Raw genomic sequence first — 17,955 nt, 5'->3', positions numbered from 1 at the left:
TATAAATTTATAGTGAAAACATATCTGACATCTTTTAAAAATGAAAACAGGATAGACATTGAAGTCTATGTACTTAGGTCTCCAAATAGCTTTCTGCAGTGTTTATGATTTTGCTTAGCAATTTAGGTAAATCACTGTATTAGATATTTACCAAATTGCGTTTTTACTTTCAACTATGTGATTCCAGAATATGGATTTTTCAAAATCATATTCCCAGGCTCTTCAGACACAGTAAGCAAGAGTTTCAAATGAACATTAAATTTGAAAGACTCTGACGTGTGAATAATAGAACTGCGGCTTCCTGTTGTGCAGCCCTGACCCTTATATTCTGATGCATGATTTTAAAGGTTTCTTGTTATTCTCACAAGAATATTCTTCCAACTCCCAGCCCACACAACATACCTGAATCCAAGGAGTTAATTAAGAAATCATCAAGAATCCAAATCTCTATATTCTAGAGTGGTAAAACCTTCCCAAATACCTTTTCCACTCTGAGCCCAGATTCCTGCATCTATTAGATTAGAGAACCTTACAGAAATCCTCTTTTCTCCTCTCTCTGAATTGCCACACCTGGAAAGAAATAAGTTGTCTAAAATTCCATCAGCCCTACTATAATTTTATATATCCTATACTTTCATATTTGCTTGTACTTGTTGTTTCTATACTGCAAAAAAAGTTTGCACCAATTTATCCCTTCTGTCAGAATTAGAGACATGTGGCCATTTTAGATACAGTTCAAATTTTGTTTATGTTCACTCAATGGAACTTTACCTGTAATATCATTTCAAGGGTATATTCCTGTTCTTTCCACTAGATTATAAACTCATCAAAAATAACTGCTAAGTTCTTCAACTTTTCTAACATCTGTCTCCAGTGAGTTGGGTATCAATTATCCTTATGAGCTTTCCAAATTGGATTGTTGAAAAAGTTCAGTGAAGTGGAACTGGCTACTGCCAACATTACAACTAACAAGAATATACAGCTGCATATTTGAAACCTGTAAATGACTACTTCCTCAGAATTCAGACTTACTCCGCCTTGTGCAGAATTCCTACTTCTTAGGTAAGATGTCCTGAGGCTCTAGACACATCTGTCCTGTTACAGGTAATTCTAGCTGTAGAAATAATATTATTCAAGGAATAGTGAACCATTCCAATAGCAAACAAACAAAAATGAGAGCTGTATTTTTTCATTGTTGATGATGGATCCAGGCTCAAACACTCGAGCACCCGTTTCTTGGCCATATGAAGGATGTGTAAGTAGAGGATATTTGGCCAACAATCAGTATTTCCTAAGCATCTACAATTTGCTATAGGATATTAGCCACTCGACAGAATAAAGAAAAAGACTGATAAATCTCTGCTTTCATGGAGGTTTCCGTAGTGACAGGAAGACAAACATAATAGAGCATGATAATCATTTATCGTTTTCTTTAACGTAGTTAGCTAATGTTTATCAAGTGCTCACTATATACAAGGCCTTAGCTTGGTAATCTGGATGCAAAAACAATTAAGATTCAATCCCCCTTGTCAAGGAATTAGCAATTGAATAAAGAAAATAGAAAAAAAGCAAACAACTGTCATTCTGAGAGCATCTATTCCCTAGATGCTCAGTATGTGCTAGACACTCTGCTAAGTCTTTACAGAAGGACAGTCATCTGTTTTGAGTTTTTCTTGCTGCTCTGCTGTATGTTCCTACATCTAGACTCTGAGCCCCAAGGGTGAACAACTGCTGAAGACCTAGCTCTCCATATTCCAAGGCCAAGAAAGGAGACACAGAAATCTTTTAGTTCTTGACAGTTTGAAGGTTCACTTTGTTCATACCATATCAGTATTAAGATTCTGTAATTCTCTAAAGAATTCCATTAATAAAACTGAATCAAATCAAATGCTTGAACTAACCATCTTACTCATTCTCCCTATTCTCTTACTTCAGAGAAGAGATACCTTAGTAAACAGGCTAGCCTAGCCTAAAAATAGCTAACATAATATCCATGTGTTATCATAAACTTTTTGTACCAGGTCACCCAAAATTATTGTAAGCAACTTAATTAGGAATCACTCTCTACCTAAATCTTATCAGAAAGTTAAAATTAAAAGAATATTGTTAACTTCTAGTTTACAATTATAGGTAGAGAGAGATGGAAAGATTATCACTTCTACTTTGATATCAACATAAAAATTGGAAAAATTACCTTTATGACTTTTCTCATAACTATGTGATAACTGAAGTGACAGAACAATCAAAATCTAGGGAAATACAGATATCTGCAGGAGAACACAATACTTGTGAGACACACGCATCATCATCCCTGGGTTTGATGAAACCATTCACTGGCCAGAAGAGTTTAGCTAGAGTGGTTGGTGACTTGTTAGAGGCCAAGTGTGCAAAAGGAAGAAATCCTTGGTGGCCATAGCAATTGGGATGTTTACACCTTCTTGCAGACTCTTTCTTTATGAATACCAGTAGATGCTTACTAAAAAGATGAGAAAAAGTCTTAAAAATATTATCTTTTTGTGCACACCTGGGAGAGGGGAATATCAGTTACTGCAGGAAGGACATAAATGTCCACCCAAATGATTCTTCTCTATCTTCCCTATGAAAAGAAAACCTTAGGCTAAGCACTGTCTCATCAGAAACCATGAAAGCTAGGAGACAATGGAATAATATTTTTCATTTTAACATAAATGAAAAAATGCCAGCCCAGAATTTACGCCCAATAAAACTATCTTTAAAAAATTAAAGATAAAGATTTTTCTCAAACAAACACGGAGGAGATTTATTAGCAGAGAGCCTACTATACAAAAAGAATGTTTAAATATTATTAAGGCAAAGGCAGTATGATATTAAAAAAATTAATCTACACAAAAACAGAAAGAGTTCTTGAAGTACAATAAATGAATGAAAATCAAACATTTTTGTTACTTAAAATTTCTCTAATACATAGCTCACTGTCTTAAAAATAACAGAAATGTGTCGCATGTTTAGAGCACATGAAAAAAGTGAAATGCATAATAAAAATAGCACATAAAATGAGAGGAATTATTTGGAAATATATTGCTATAAGGTCTTTACACTACACATTAGGCAGTAAAATGTTATTTGAAGATATTCTTTAATTAAAGATGGATATTGTAAACCCTAGACAATATCACTGAAAATATCAATATGGGGTATAAATAAATCAGTATAAAAGATAAAACTGAATTATGAATTAATGCTCTATTAATCCTAGAGAAGGTAAAAAAAGATAGAAAAGACACAGAGAGTGGAATAGTTTGTCAAACAGAAAATATATCAATAATTAGATTAAATTTTAGTGGTCTAAATGTCAGTTATAGCTCAGACACTGTCAGATTGGATAAAAGAAAGAATCAATTATGTTATTTATAAAAATCAATTTAATTATAAATATATAGAGGGGTTAAAAGTAAATGGTTGGAAAATAAATACATTGCATCACTAATGAAAAAAATCTAGAATGACTATTATAAATCTCAGAAAACTCTAACTTTAGACTCTAAAAGTTAGACATTAGATGTGAGAAGGAGGAATGAAGAGATAAAAATGGATAATAATGGTAAAGGTGTCAACGAACTGTAAGATAAAACTAGAGGAATTACCCAAACTGGGCAAGAGAGAAATAATACCATGGAAGAAAAGAAATAAATGAACACAGCCTCCCTCAGCGACCTATGGAATTGTAACAAAAGATCTAACACTGATGTCATCAGAGTCCTAGAAAGAGGGGAGAGAATGAAACTTAAAAAGTACTCTAAAAATAAGGCTTAAAAATAGCACACATTTTACAAAAGACTGAGTCCTACAGATTCAAGCTGAATAAACTCCAGACAGAAGACAAGAAACAAAAGAATCCACACCGAGTCTCATAATGGCCAAACTTCTGAAAACAAGAGAGAAAGTAAAAATTTTGAAAGCATTCAGAAAGAAGCAATGCTTTAACTCTAAAAAGAACACATTTCTAGTAACAACATATTTCATACCAGAGGCGATGGAGACCAGAAGGAAGTGATAAGATTCTTCAAGCGATGAGAGAAAATAATTGTCAAATCAAAATTGTAAACCGGGGTCAGGGACAGACAAAGAGGGCAAAGGATGTCCAATATATGGTGACTGAAGAACACTAGACAGGTGATGAGCACACAATAGAATAGGCAGACGTCATCTTATAAAGTTGTATAGTACTTGCAATTTGTATAATGTTATTAACTAATGTTATTCACAACAATTTATTTTTAAAAATGGAAAAAAAATTATAAATCTGTGAACACATCTTTCTGAAATTAAAAGCAAATCAAGATATTCTGAGATGAACAAAACTAAAAGAATTTGTTACCAGCAGACCAACACCAAAAGACTGACTGAAGGAAATTTTCTAAAATAGAAAGGATGTGACAAAAGAAGGAATCTTGGGGAATCAGAGAAGCAGAAAGAATGATAAAAAGTAAAAACACTCCTTCCCTTGAGTTTTCTAAGTTTTGATACTTGTGCTGCTCTGTTCGATTTTGTACACGTGCCTTGGTGAAGATGAGAGTCCACAATCCTGCCATTGCACCATAACTTTGTTTAACGTGGGCTTTCATATATATAAATATTTTTGCCCTATTTGCCATTTTATCACCTCCTCCTCACATACAGAAATTAATGCAGTACATGTTATTAATGTCTAGCCTCTTGGCAAAAACACAAGCTAAATTGAGAGGTTCCTAACATCTCTTAGCTTCTCATCCTTCTAGACCCACTCAGGAAGTATTTTGATGTCTTTTACATGTTTCCCCTTATAATAAGCCCATTTTTAACTCCAGTCTAGAATTTGAGAAAAAATTTTTAATACAAACTTAATAGGCTATGTAAACATAAAATTGTTATCATAAACACATCAAATTACAAAGGATTTGTATCCATTTTAACCTTGCTTCTCTTCAAATGTGTTGCTAAGCTGGGTCACATTTGATGTAAACATAAAAAAACCTAACATAGCTTGTTCCCTTATCAAGAAAATTATAAATTTAAATTAAAAATTATTTAATATTAACTTGTTGTGAGCCATTATTGTGATTCTATCCCTTAACGTTACCACAAATAACAGTAATAACAAAAAACAAAACACTTTCACTTATAAGGAAAACTCAACTTTTATCCTTCAGTTGTACTGACCACAATATGACTCTACAACCTACAGAGCAAATAACATGCTTCTGCGAGAATTAATTGAGCAAATCACCACTGAACTGCCTAAGATCAAATATTACTGAATCCTAATTAGCCGTGCGGCAGAATCAGTTTCTTTAGCCATATCTGGAAAAAACTGGAAGATATAATTGTTTCATCCTTGAACATGTACAATGCAGGAATGACACTAGAAAGAACAACTCTGTCCTGAGCATGCAAGAACTCTGTGTCATCACATAATTTATCTGTGGTCCCATTTTTTGAGTTGAAGCTAGCCATACAATGAGTTACAGTGAGGTAAAGCAATTCCTCAATTTAGAATTCCCTTTGCAGTTCTTTAATTCATACAGGGTATGGAAAACCTCGAAGGGAAGAAGCCTGGTTTACATCTGTGCTTGCATGATCCATGCAGACATTAGTTTGTGTCAGGCTCTAGTAGCTATAAATGAGACATCGATAAAATAGTGATATTCTCCCCTACTTCCACTCTTCCTTTCTTCACTTAAAGGAGAGTTGACATTTTCTGTTCTTTGGTTCAGGCTCCAGAGAGCTCCAAGGGTCAGTTTCGTCTTTGTTTTTCCTGGGCTGCCTTAGGTGAGGTAACTGAGGTTGCTTGGGAGTATAGAGCGTGGACCAGTACCCAACCCTATAGAAGAACTTGAACTAACAGGCAGGGAGGGGTTGCTAACCGCTACCTTAAATAAGGGGTTCAGGAAAACGAACAGAAACAGGAATGATACTTGGAAAGAATAACTGAAATGAGATTTCCTGCCAGTTTTAGCAAGTGAGGAGCAAACCGGATTTCATTTCATGGGGGACAAGATATCAATGATCTTCTCCATGCATATTTCAGGCACTCTTCCCCCTAAGTAGATATTTGTTGTTTTTTGCCACATTTCATTTCTTGTTTTATTGCATTTGTATCTCCATTATAAGAGTCCCCTCATTATTTTTTTAAAAGAGAAACTTTATATTTGAGCCAAGTCAAGAGTCCCCTCATTCTTTTTAATTTATGTCATAGGTGTTTAGTACTAATACTTGGCTATGCATGTGTCTTTGAAAAATATACAGTGTTGTTTTGAATATGTTTTAATTTTATGTACATATTATTGCACTATAAATCTTGTTCTTATTCATAACTTTTTTACTCAAAAATATGCTTTTAGAATTGATTGGTATTATGGTGTGTACATATAACTTGTTTTTGACTGCTGCAGAATATTTCATAGATGCACCTACCATATTTCATATTTCCATTACTCCAGGCATGCTTCAACTCCCACACTATCACAAATAATATAGTGACAAAAACCTCATACATGGTCCCACAAAGAACACATATTTGATTTTGTCTGAGGTGGATTTTGGGTAATCAGACAGATGAGAACTTGAAGTTGGTTTTTTTTTTTTTATTGTTTTTCTATTACAGTTGTCCCATTTTTCCCTCATTGCTCTCCTCTTCCCCGTCCACCTCTCCCCTCTCCCACAATCCATCTCCATTTCATTGTCCATGTTCATGGGTCATTCATACTCGTTTCTTGACTAGACCCTTCCCTTTCTTGCCCCTTCCCCTCTGGTCACTGTCAGCCTGTTCCTTGTTTTATGAGTATAAAGTCACTAAGGGACTACATCAGAAGTTTATTAGTTCTACGAAGCCTAAAGGTTCTTATTTCCTACCACCCTCTCCATATTTGCAATAATAGAGTTTTTATTATTTGCCAATGTGATATATCTTTTATGGTTTAATTACTTTGTCTCCGACTAACAGTGTGAGAGAGCATGTCCTTGCATGCTTACTTGCCATTCAGGTTTCCTTCCTTCTAAATTGCTGAGTACCATTTTTTGTGTGGGAAGAGCAGGGAGGATGTGGGCATGGGTGTGTGTTGCACATTTGTTATAGTTTTTTCAATATTTAGTTGTATATTCTATTTGTTAATCAATAGTTTCTGAGTGTTTTTTGCTGTTTTTTGTTTTGTTTTATTTAAGAACTCCCTTTCTATCCTAAGGTTTTAAAGATATTCCTTAACATTAAGATAACCAACTCTTATATCTTCCTCCTACATAGAAGTAGAAGCCTAGAACAACTATTTCTGATCTTTCCTATGTCATAATCTGCAGGAAATATTATTAAAAGTCTGGGGTAAATGTATAAGGCTATTCTCAGATTCAGCTGAAGGTGACCCTTCAGGGACACTGGCTACATGTGCCAGCTTCTGCCACCTCTTCTGAAAGGCAGAAGATATCGCCGCCATAGACAGATGTCTATCATGCAGGCACACCAATGGGCCACTCACTGTTTTATCACACTCCCACCTCTCTCTCCTTCATCTCCAATCACTTGCCACGCTGGTTTCCCCTGGAATTCCGGTTGCCTCAGCTTGCCAGGGCTGGGCAGGTACTGCTTATTGTTTTGTGTCCCGCTGATTGGGTTAATAATGACTCCCCTAGGGGCAGGACAGGCACTGGGGGATGAGGAACAGGGAAAGTGCTCACCTAACACTGAGAACTCCCCCTCTGCCACCGGGGTCTTCAAGGGAGGTGTCCTTCCTTCTGAGAAGCAGTGTCCCACACACTTGGATCCCAAGCCTTCTGCTGCCCCAGGGGTTTCTTTTCTTCGCAGTTTTTATGTTAGTTTTGCACATCAAATGTTGAGTTCAACCAAAAGCATAAGCCACTGATTTGCTAACTTTCAAAAGCAGGAGACATTTTCCAGGCCCATATGCTCTTTATACTTTATGAATCCGCATTCTTCCTCATGCCTCAGTAAAAATGTTTGCCTGATACAGGTTTACTTATTGGTGGATTTTTTTTCTTGCAGCATCCTACTTCCGTCAAAACCAATAGCTAGGCGATCGCTATCTCCTATGAAATTCATGGATGTTATACCTTGAACATAAGGATCTGAGGGGAATTCAGTAAGGTAACAAGTAAAGCATGTGGTGGTTGATACACGGTAAGAGATCAATGTAGTTATGCAATCTGCACATTTGTCTCCTTCTAGCACCTCATAGGACATCAGAAACCTGAAGGTGTCTAATAAACATTCACTGAGAACAATTTCCCTTTGACTATTCATGTCAAATCTGTCCTTTATAGAAGACCAAATAAATTAGATCTAAGATAGCACATTAACTTTTAGATTCTTTGCGTACACCACCATCCCAAAGTGGAGAACTGTTGGATTTTTATTAACATCCCCACTCATTCCTTTCCTGTTGAAAAAGAAAACATTTTGCCTTTGAGCTGACAAATGAAACCCAGCTTTTGGCTACTTTGGACAGTCTAGCTATGGTAGTCCATGACCTTCATTAGATCACACTTAACGAAACTTGACATCTTTAATGTAACTTGTCAGGTTTTCCATCTATTAAAAGCATTTTTTTTTTCTATTTCCAAGGCCACTCCAGAAAAAATGCATACTAGTTTTTGCTAAGATGCCAGATATTTCATATATTTCATATATCTAATAAATATACTAGTTATTTGACTCTTGATTCCCTATCAAAGAACCTTGACAGAATAATTACATTCAGTGTAGAGTAAGACAAATAGAGCATTCCAGGTGACCATTTACAGGCTATGGATGTAGACTACATGTAGAAGTGGATTTGTTCTCACAGAAAGATGCATACTATATACTAAGTGAAAAATGTTGGTTTCAAACAAAATATCGAATTTCTAACCACATTTTCATTTTGTGTTATAGTCAATTCCAGCTGCTATAACAAGAATATCATATAGTGGGTGAATTAAATAACAACTACTTATTTCTCACTATTCTGGATGCTGGATGTTCAGGATCAGGGTACCAGTACATGGTACCAGTACCATGACTGAGACAGTGAGCTCGAGTCTCTTCATTTCCTTACAACGTTACCGACTCCATCATGGGGTTCTGCCTCCATCACGTTAGTTAAACCTAATTACCTCCCAAAGTCCCCACCTCCAAATTCCATCACATTTGAGGCTTAAGGCTTGAATTTGGGGGGACACAAACATTCAGTCCATAGTATTGTAAGTACATCAGTATGAAAGGATTTAATTGTACCAAAAGAGAGCTGATACCTTAACTGAATGGGAATATGGATAATTTTAATTATCATTTTCTTTTTAATCCATATTTCAAAATTCTTCTACAGTATTTCTGTGTAAAACACTGTATTAGTTATCTGTTGCTGTGTAACCACTATCCCAAAACTTAGTGACTTAAAACAATAACTATATACAGTAGTCCCTCTCTATATTGCGGTTCACTTATCGCGGCCTCACTGTATTGTGGGATTTTTTAAAATATTATATTTAATTATTTATTGTGGATTTTCACTATATTGCGGGATTTTGTGGTACTGTATACATATGTTGTTAAAGTTACATAGGTTTAAGAGTGTAGAATAAATGTAAGGTTCTTACTTTGCGGGGGGGTCTGGAACGTAATACCCGCGATAAGTGAGGGAATACTGTATTACTGTTGATCACAAGTCTATAGATCAGCTGGGCAGTTCTGGTCATCTAAGCAAGGTTGATTGACCTCAGCTGCTTCCTAATTGTCTGCTGTTAGCTGACTCATTGTCTGAGCCTGACTGATCTGAGATCACTTCACACATGTGTCTGGTAGTTGAATGGGTACCAGCTATGACTGGCCAACATACCTCTCCTTACTCAACAGGCTGGCTCATGCTTGTTCACATGGCAAAGGAGAATTTTCAGAAAGAGTGAAGCTTAGTCTCAAAAATGGTATAAAAGTAACTTGCCCCACATTTTAGTGGTCACAGCAAATCCCAGGCAACCCAAATTCAAGAGGCAGAGAAATAATGTTCACTTCTTTACAAGAAAAGCCACAGTCAGACTTCAAAGGGTCATGGATATAAGGAGGTATATAATCATGGTCATTTTGCAAACAACCTGCCACAGCTACCAACTTTATACAAGTTGAAAATTATGAAAATAGTGAAATAAAGTAGTGTTTCTTCCATCTCAGCTCCCCACCTACCTGCAGAGAATAGCTGCCACACTATTTTGGTGATCCATATATACTTACTAATGCTATGTTGAGGGTAGGAGTAAACACTTATAATACCCCTGTTTTGCTAGAATAGCCATCTGCTCTCATATACAGCAAATATTTGTATGTCTTAGGCAATATTTGTGTGTATTTGACACTCAAGTAGAAGTAACTCCATATTAGATTTTCTGAGCTCATATCTGCTCCTCTATTTTTGTCCCATTACCTATTAATGACATTGCTATGGGTTAAGATAGCCAAGATTCATAAGCCTGGACTCACTCTCTCTCTTTCCCCACCATCTTGTTATTAATATCACAGATGATACCTTGCAATTAGTCTAATACGCATAACTCTCAATTTTATTCCCCATTGACAGAACTTTGGCAGAAGTCCTTATCACCTCTCTTCCTGAGCTACTGAAACAACATCTTGACTTTACTCTCCAACTACATTATAGCTCATTCTAGTGCACCGCATTCTTCTCTGCCTTACTTATTTTCCCAGGAACTGCTCTGATGTTATTACTCCACTTGAAACTTTTAATGGCTCTCATGAGACTCTTCTGAATGTAATTTAATTTCTTTAGCACAGCCATGCCATTGCTTTAGAGCATTTTTGGGAATGTGGGCATATTATATAATTTATATTAATCTCAGCTATCTCTTCCAATGGGGTTTTAATATGATCTACTCACTCTGAGTTTGTAAGAACTAAATAGGATAATGTATAGAAGGTACAGTACCTGAAGAATATAACGTGATCTCTACAGATGCCATTTATTGTTATTGTTTATGCACTTTCTATTCTAGCCGCTAATGCATATATTTCTTGAATATGTTACTCTGCATGTTTACATTTGGTCACACAGTCCCCTCTCATCCCTGTGTCACTGTCAAAATGGTAGCTAGTCTGTTTCATGTCCTACAGTTCATACAGGTTATGATTTCTCCTCTCTGTGCTCATATAACACATATGCCTTTCTCAGATCTCTCATCGCATAGTGCTGTGAGTGGTACTTAATAACTCTGCTAAACTGCTGTATAGCTTAAGGGTAGATCAGCTTGGAGAAATAAACTGGAAGAAGCCCAGAGTTAGTCCTTTTCTTTTAGGATGGCCATGCCTTTCTTTGAGAAGGCCTGATATTCTCAGTGGTCTGGTGGTCCTACCTGACACTCTTTTTCTCATATATTAGATCACCAATCTCTCCTAAGAAAGTGATTATCTCAAACTCCATTAGGTCTCTTGTGTGATCAAGGTCATTTATTTGGCAGCTTGCCCAATAATTTCAATCTGTTTTCTCCTAGCTTACCATATACTAACACTGATTGATCAAAGAATAAATGTCCAGTAGAACCAGAGAAGGTAGCTGGAGCAAATACACCTCCGATTAGACCAGCAGCTCACTTGTCTTAGACAAAATCCCTAAATGTTAACCAACTATTTATTTTAAGTATATTTAATTGATTATGTTATTGGAGTTGTCCCAATTTTTCCCTTTTGCCCCCCTCTGCCTAGTATCCCCTTCCCTCCAGCAGTCTCCCCACCTTTAGTTCATATCCATGGGTCATGTATGTAAGTTCTTTGGCTTCTCCATTTCCTTTACTATTCTTAACATCTATCTATTTTGTACCTACCAATTATGCTTCTTAATCCCTACTCCTTTTCCCCCATCTGCCCCCTTCCCTCTCCCTGCTGATAACCCTCCACATGACCTCCATATCTATGATTCTGTTCCTGGTCTGGTTGTTTGCTTAGTTTGTTTTTGTATTTTTGGATTCAGTTGTTGATAGTTGTGTTTCTTGTATTTTTACTGTTCACAGTTTCGATCTTATTTTTCTTAAATAAGCCCATTTAACATTTCCTATAATGGGTTGGTGATGCTGAACTCCTTTAGCTATACCTTGTCTGGGAAGCACTTTATCTGCCCTTTCATTCTAAATGATAGCTTTGCCGGATAGAGTAATCTTGGTTGTAGGTCCTTGCTTTTCATCACTTTGAATACTTCTTGCCAGTCCCTGCAAAGTTTCTTTTGAGAAATCAGCTGATAGTCTTATGGGAACTCCTTTGTTTGTAACTCTGTTTTTCTCTTGCTGCTTTTAAGATTCTCTCTTTATCTTTAACCTTTGGCATTTTAATTATGATGTGTCTTGGTGTGGTACTCTTTGAGTTCAACTTGTCTAGGACTTTCTGTGCTTCCCGAATTTGTATTTCTGTTTCCTTCACCAAATTAGGGAAGTGTTCTTTCATTATTTTTTCAAATAAAATTTCAATTTCTTGCTTTTCCTCTTCTTCTTCTCCTTCTGGCATCCTTATGATTCGGATGTTGACATGTTTGGAGATGTCCCAGAGTCTTATTCTCTCCTCCTTTTTTTTTTTTTTTTTTTTTTGAATTCCTGTTTCTTCATTCTGTACTGGTTGGCTCTTTATTTCTTTCTTATGTTCCAATTCATTGATCTGAACCCTGGCTTCCTTCCCTTCCCTATTGGTTCCATGTGGATTTTTCTTCATTTCACTTTGCGTAGCCTTCACTTCTTCCCTCATGTATTTTCTATACTCAGACACTTCTCTGACATCATTATCACCAGTGTTTTGAACTCTATACCCGATAGGTTGGGTATCTGCTTTTTGCTTAGTTCTTTTTCTGGAGTTTTGAACTGTTCTTTCATTTGGGCCATACTTCTCTGTCTCCTCTATTAGACAGCCTCCCTGTGTTTACTTCTGTTTATTAGGTAGAGCTGCTGTGCCTGTTATGTTGTAAGGGGTGGAGCCTTGGGTATTCATCAGTGTGGGGTGACCTGTTTCACTGCTTTGTGGCACTCTATGTGGGGGAAGGGTCAGAGAGGGAACAATGTCATTGCTCAGCATTTGCCCCTTTTCCAGTCACTTCACTGAAATAAGTTAATGTGCTGTATGAGTACATGTCTTGAGAAAGGGAGCTTTGGAAAGTAGACTATTGTTTTCCAAACTCCATGTTAATCAAGAGAATTCTAGAACAGTGTTTTTCAAACTAATGTGATAATGGATACTTTAGTTGATGTTATTGTTGCTTTGTTTTGTATTATTCCCAATCCAACATGGACTGATATTTGAGTAAAATGCAATATAAATGAGTTATTAGAAAAATGAAATAAATCCAAAGATAAATAAAATAAAATCCACATTTAGTTTTATTGCTAGATGAAACAGATATTAAATTGCTTTGCCACCAAAGTTCCCAACTGCTTATTCTCAATTTCTGTATATATCTCCTTGTGTACTGGTGAAAAATAATTCACATAGTTGGGAAAATATGACAGTTGTTATTTAAGAATAGATGACCTCGGTCCAGCTAGCTGAATATCATTGTTTCAAGAAAACAGTTTGACAACCACTGTTAAAGTACTAAATGTATGGTACATGAGTAAAGAATTCTAAAACTAATTCTCTTTAAAACACAATTGGGTTTGTGATGGTCTTCAGTGTGGTTTTATGTTTTGTTTTGGGTTGCTTTTGCTTTTCAAGTCAAATACATTTAATATATAATTAAGTAATTGTATCTGACTTTAAATTATTTAATATGAAAGAATAAATTAATAAAAGCCTGGGTGAATGGATGCTGGATGCTGTGTCTAGACCTTCTAGCTTGCCTGCAAGTAAGAAATTGCTCCTCCCTCATATTTCTTCAAATTTAAAGACCAGGAACAATCAGAGAAGAACTTAACTGAGAATTCTCTACAGCCTATCTAGTTTTGACCCCAAATCCCAGCTGACACTTGAGGTTGAAGAGTGAATTACAGGAAACTTCACAATCCATGACCATCACAACAGTACAATACACATTTTCCTCAGAACATTTTGAGAATGTGCCTATTTTGTAACATACCTAATAAAAAATTGACTGTGCTAAATCATCATAGTTTTTAGATCTGCCAAGTGCTAGACATGGTTTTCATAAGCTAGATGAAACTGAAATAGACGAGAATGCACTATACCACTTGCTGTGAATGTTTTTCTACAAAAAAAAAGATATGCAGCATTGCATCCAGTATAAAAGGACTGTGTGAAGGTTATACAATGACAAAGACTGTGCATTGCATTGCTTGACTGAATCTTTCCAGTCCCTCTGATCACATTAAATCCTGTGCATACACACCAGGACATCAGTACAGAAAAGCCACTGGGAAGTGGAAGTTTCATAACCAGATGAATGGCATTGGTACAGTTGAAGGTAGTTTACTTTCTGACTCTTTGTTTAAATGCCAGAATGAGCTTTCTGCCCAAATCTGTACTTGGAAACTGAAGGAGATGAGTAGCAACAGCTTCAGGGCTTCAGATTATTTCTCTGTGTTTTAGTTCTCTTCATTCCCTCTCTCTCATCAGTGCTTTGTCTCAAAGGGCTATTATTTAAATTTGAGTTCTGTCTTTGTGACTGATGCACTAAGAGGAAAGTCCAAAGAATTAAAAAATGTGAAGAACTGTCTCTGGCTAGGATCTAGAGAGGTAGTGGGATCTGTTTTCTGTTTTAGGTTTGTAGATGCCAACAAAATGCCTTTCTGTGTAGAAGACAGGCCTTCTCTTGTCCTCTGGGCCTTCTGTTGTTCCTCTATAAGGCTTCTTGATCCAGGATGAACATCTCCAGGGGCTATGTAACATCATGAGGCAGGTGGAGCAGTGACAATAAAGGGCCATTAATAAAAAATAAAAATAGCTTATTTTCCTATAAGTAAATTTAAATGTTATTTCATGTAAAAATTAATATATGTAGAAGTAGAATGCAAATTGCCTGTGAATACTAGGATTAAAACTTCCATGTTGAATAAGCTACTTATGCTTCTAGCTTTTCCCCTAGAACCCCTGGGCTGCACCTTTATTTCCTCTGCTGGCACGGGTATGTGATGAAAAGATCTGAGTACTCCTGCTGGGGAAAGGGTCACTACAGCCCTGGTAAGATGAGTGTGAGTAATGATTCCCTAAAAACCAGTGTTTGCTAACTTTAATTCCTGAAGCAGTTCTATTTGTTTTTGAGACTTCTTGTCCAGGGTCCCAACTCCATTGTGCATGTTGCCAATACTATGCTGGCCTCAACTGCTCTACTTTACCTACTTCATACCCTGTGATTTTCTCCAGGTCTTTTTTCAAACCTGATATCTTAATCTGCTTGGGCTGCCCTAACAAAATACATAGACTAGGTGGTTTAAACAATAAAAAAGCATTTTCTCATTGTTGTGGAGACAGGAAAGTTGAAGACCAAGGTGCTGGCTGAATCAGCTCCTGGTAAAAGTTCTCTTTCTGACTTGAAGATGGCTACCTTCTCCTTATGTCCTCACGTACTGGAGAAGGAGAGACAGAGACAAAAACAGACACAGAGACAGACAGGGACAGAGAGGTATTTCTTTCTCCTCCCCATCTTTTTGTTTTTTTTTTTTGGCTTTTTATTTTTTATTTATATTGTTTTATATTTATTAAATATGCTATTACAGTATCCAGATTTTTGCCCCTTTGCCCCCCTCCACCCAGCACCCTCCACTCCCTCAGGCCATCCCCACCCCATTGTTCATGACCATGGGTCATGCATATAAGTTCTTTGGCTACTCCATTTCCTATACTGTACTTTACATCACCATGGCTATTCTGTAACTACCTCTTTGTACTCCTTAATCCCCTCACGTCTTCACCCACCCCCTTATTCCTCACTTCCATCTGGCAACCACCAAAATGCTCTCTGTATCCATTATTCTGTCTCTGTTCTTCTTGTCTGCTTATTTTAAAATTCATTTGTAGATAGATATGTATTTATTGACATTGTATTGTTCATAGTTTTGATCTTCTTAAATAAACTCCTTTAACATTTCATACAATCACGGTTTGGTGATATCAAACTCCTCTTGTTTTTTCTTGTCTAGGAAACTTTTTATCTCCCCTTTGATTCTAAATGATAGCTTTGCTGGGTAGAGTAACCTTGACTGTAGGTCCCTGCTTTTCATGACTTTGAATATTTCTTGCCAATTCCTTCTAGTATGCAAAGTTTCTTTTGAGCAATTGGCTGAAAGCCTTGTGGGAACTCACCAGTAGGTAACTAATTGCTTTTCTCTTGCCGCTTTTAAGATTTTCTTTTTATCCTTAACCTTTGGTATTTTAATTCTATGTGTCCTGGATTGGGCCTTTTGCATCCATTTTGTTTGGGATTCTCTGTGCTTCATGGGCTTGCATGCCTAATTGCCTTCACCAAATAAGGAAGTTTTCTTTCATTACTTTTTCAAATAGATTTCTAATTTCTTGCTCTTTCTCTTTTCCTTCTAAAATACCTATGATGCAAATGTTGGAACGTTTGAAGTTGTCCCAGAGGCTGCCTATACTATCCTTGGGTTTTGTGTGTGTGTGTGTGTGTGTGTGTGTGTGTTTAATTATTCTTTTTTCTTCTTGTTGTTCTGATTGACATTTTTTTTTTTTGCTTCCTTATGTTCCAAGTCATTGATTTGATTGTTGACTTTATCTACTCTACTGTTATTTTCCTATAAGTCGTTATTATTTCAATGAGTGTATCCTTCATTTCTGACTGGATCTTTTTCATGCTGTTCAGGTCCTTACTAAGTTTCTGCAGTATCCTTATAACCAGTGTTTTGAACTCTGCATCTGATAGATTGCTTATCTCCATTTTGTTTAACTATTTTTCTGGAGTTTTGATCTGTTCTTTCATTTGGGCCATGATTCTTTTTTTTTTTTTTTATAATTTATTTGTTTGTTTGTTTGTTTGTTTATTTTATTTTTAGAGAGAGGGGAAAGGAGAAAGAGAGGGAGAGAAACATCACTGTGTGGTTGCCTCTCACTTGTACACCCAACTGGGGACCTGACGTACAACCTAGTAATGTGCCCTGACTGGGAATTGAACCAGTGACACTTGGCTTGCAGGCTGATGGGTCATGATTCTTTGTCCCCTCATTTTGGCAGCCTCCTTGTGTTTGTTTCTATGTATTAGTAGAGCCTCTATGACTCCCTGTCTTGGTAGTGTGGCCTAATATTGTAGGTGTCCTTTAGACTTCCAGTCACGATGGCTGTGTAGATAAACATGGATCGCCTCCTTGCACAACCACATCAAAATTACAACTAAACTTTAGAACAACCATCATTCAGAATCATCAAAAATTGAGTTGATTGGAACTCTGACAACTACAGAATTAAAGAAACCACATCCACCCAGACTGGTAGGAGGGGTGTAGCTTTGGAACTGGCTGGTTTCACATCCACATAAGGTGGATAAAAAATAGGTAAGAACATCTTGGGGATGAGGAGTCCCAGCCCCACACCAGGCCCTCCAGCCCAGGGTTCCATTGCCAATAAGATAAGTCCCCATAACTTCTGGCTGCAAAAACCAGCAGGGGCTGAGTTGGAGGAAGAAACTGTTAGAGTCCCAAGAAGTTCCTTTTAAAAAACACACACACAGACTTACTCAGACTCACCCCCTCTGTACTCCAGCACCAGGTTAGCAGCCTGAAAGGCACTAGTGGCATTGATGGAGGAACTGAGGTGTCTGGCATAAAGGTGAGAGCCAGGGGGTCAGCTTTCTCCCAGACAGAAAGATGGTCAGAGGCCATTGTTCCTTTTCTTAACCTTCCCCACAAGAGCCAAAGAGCCAGGTTGGTGCCATATCTGAGACTCCATCAACCTGGCTAATACCATTTTCCAAGCCCTGGAGATCCCCTGAGACTCTATCCCACCCAATTTATGGATCCACCCAAACTGGTAACAGTACCTCTTCCTCTTCTTATAAAGCCACCAAC

The sequence above is a fragment of the Furipterus horrens genome, unplaced genomic scaffold (genome assembly GCF_987537825.1).
Source record: "Furipterus horrens unplaced genomic scaffold, mFurHor1.1.pri manual_scaffold_7, whole genome shotgun sequence".
NCBI classification, from domain to species: Eukaryota; Metazoa; Chordata; class Mammalia; order Chiroptera; family Furipteridae; genus Furipterus; species Furipterus horrens.
The sequence above is the reverse complement of the archived record's forward strand: the minus strand, read 5'-3'. Positions refer to the sequence as shown.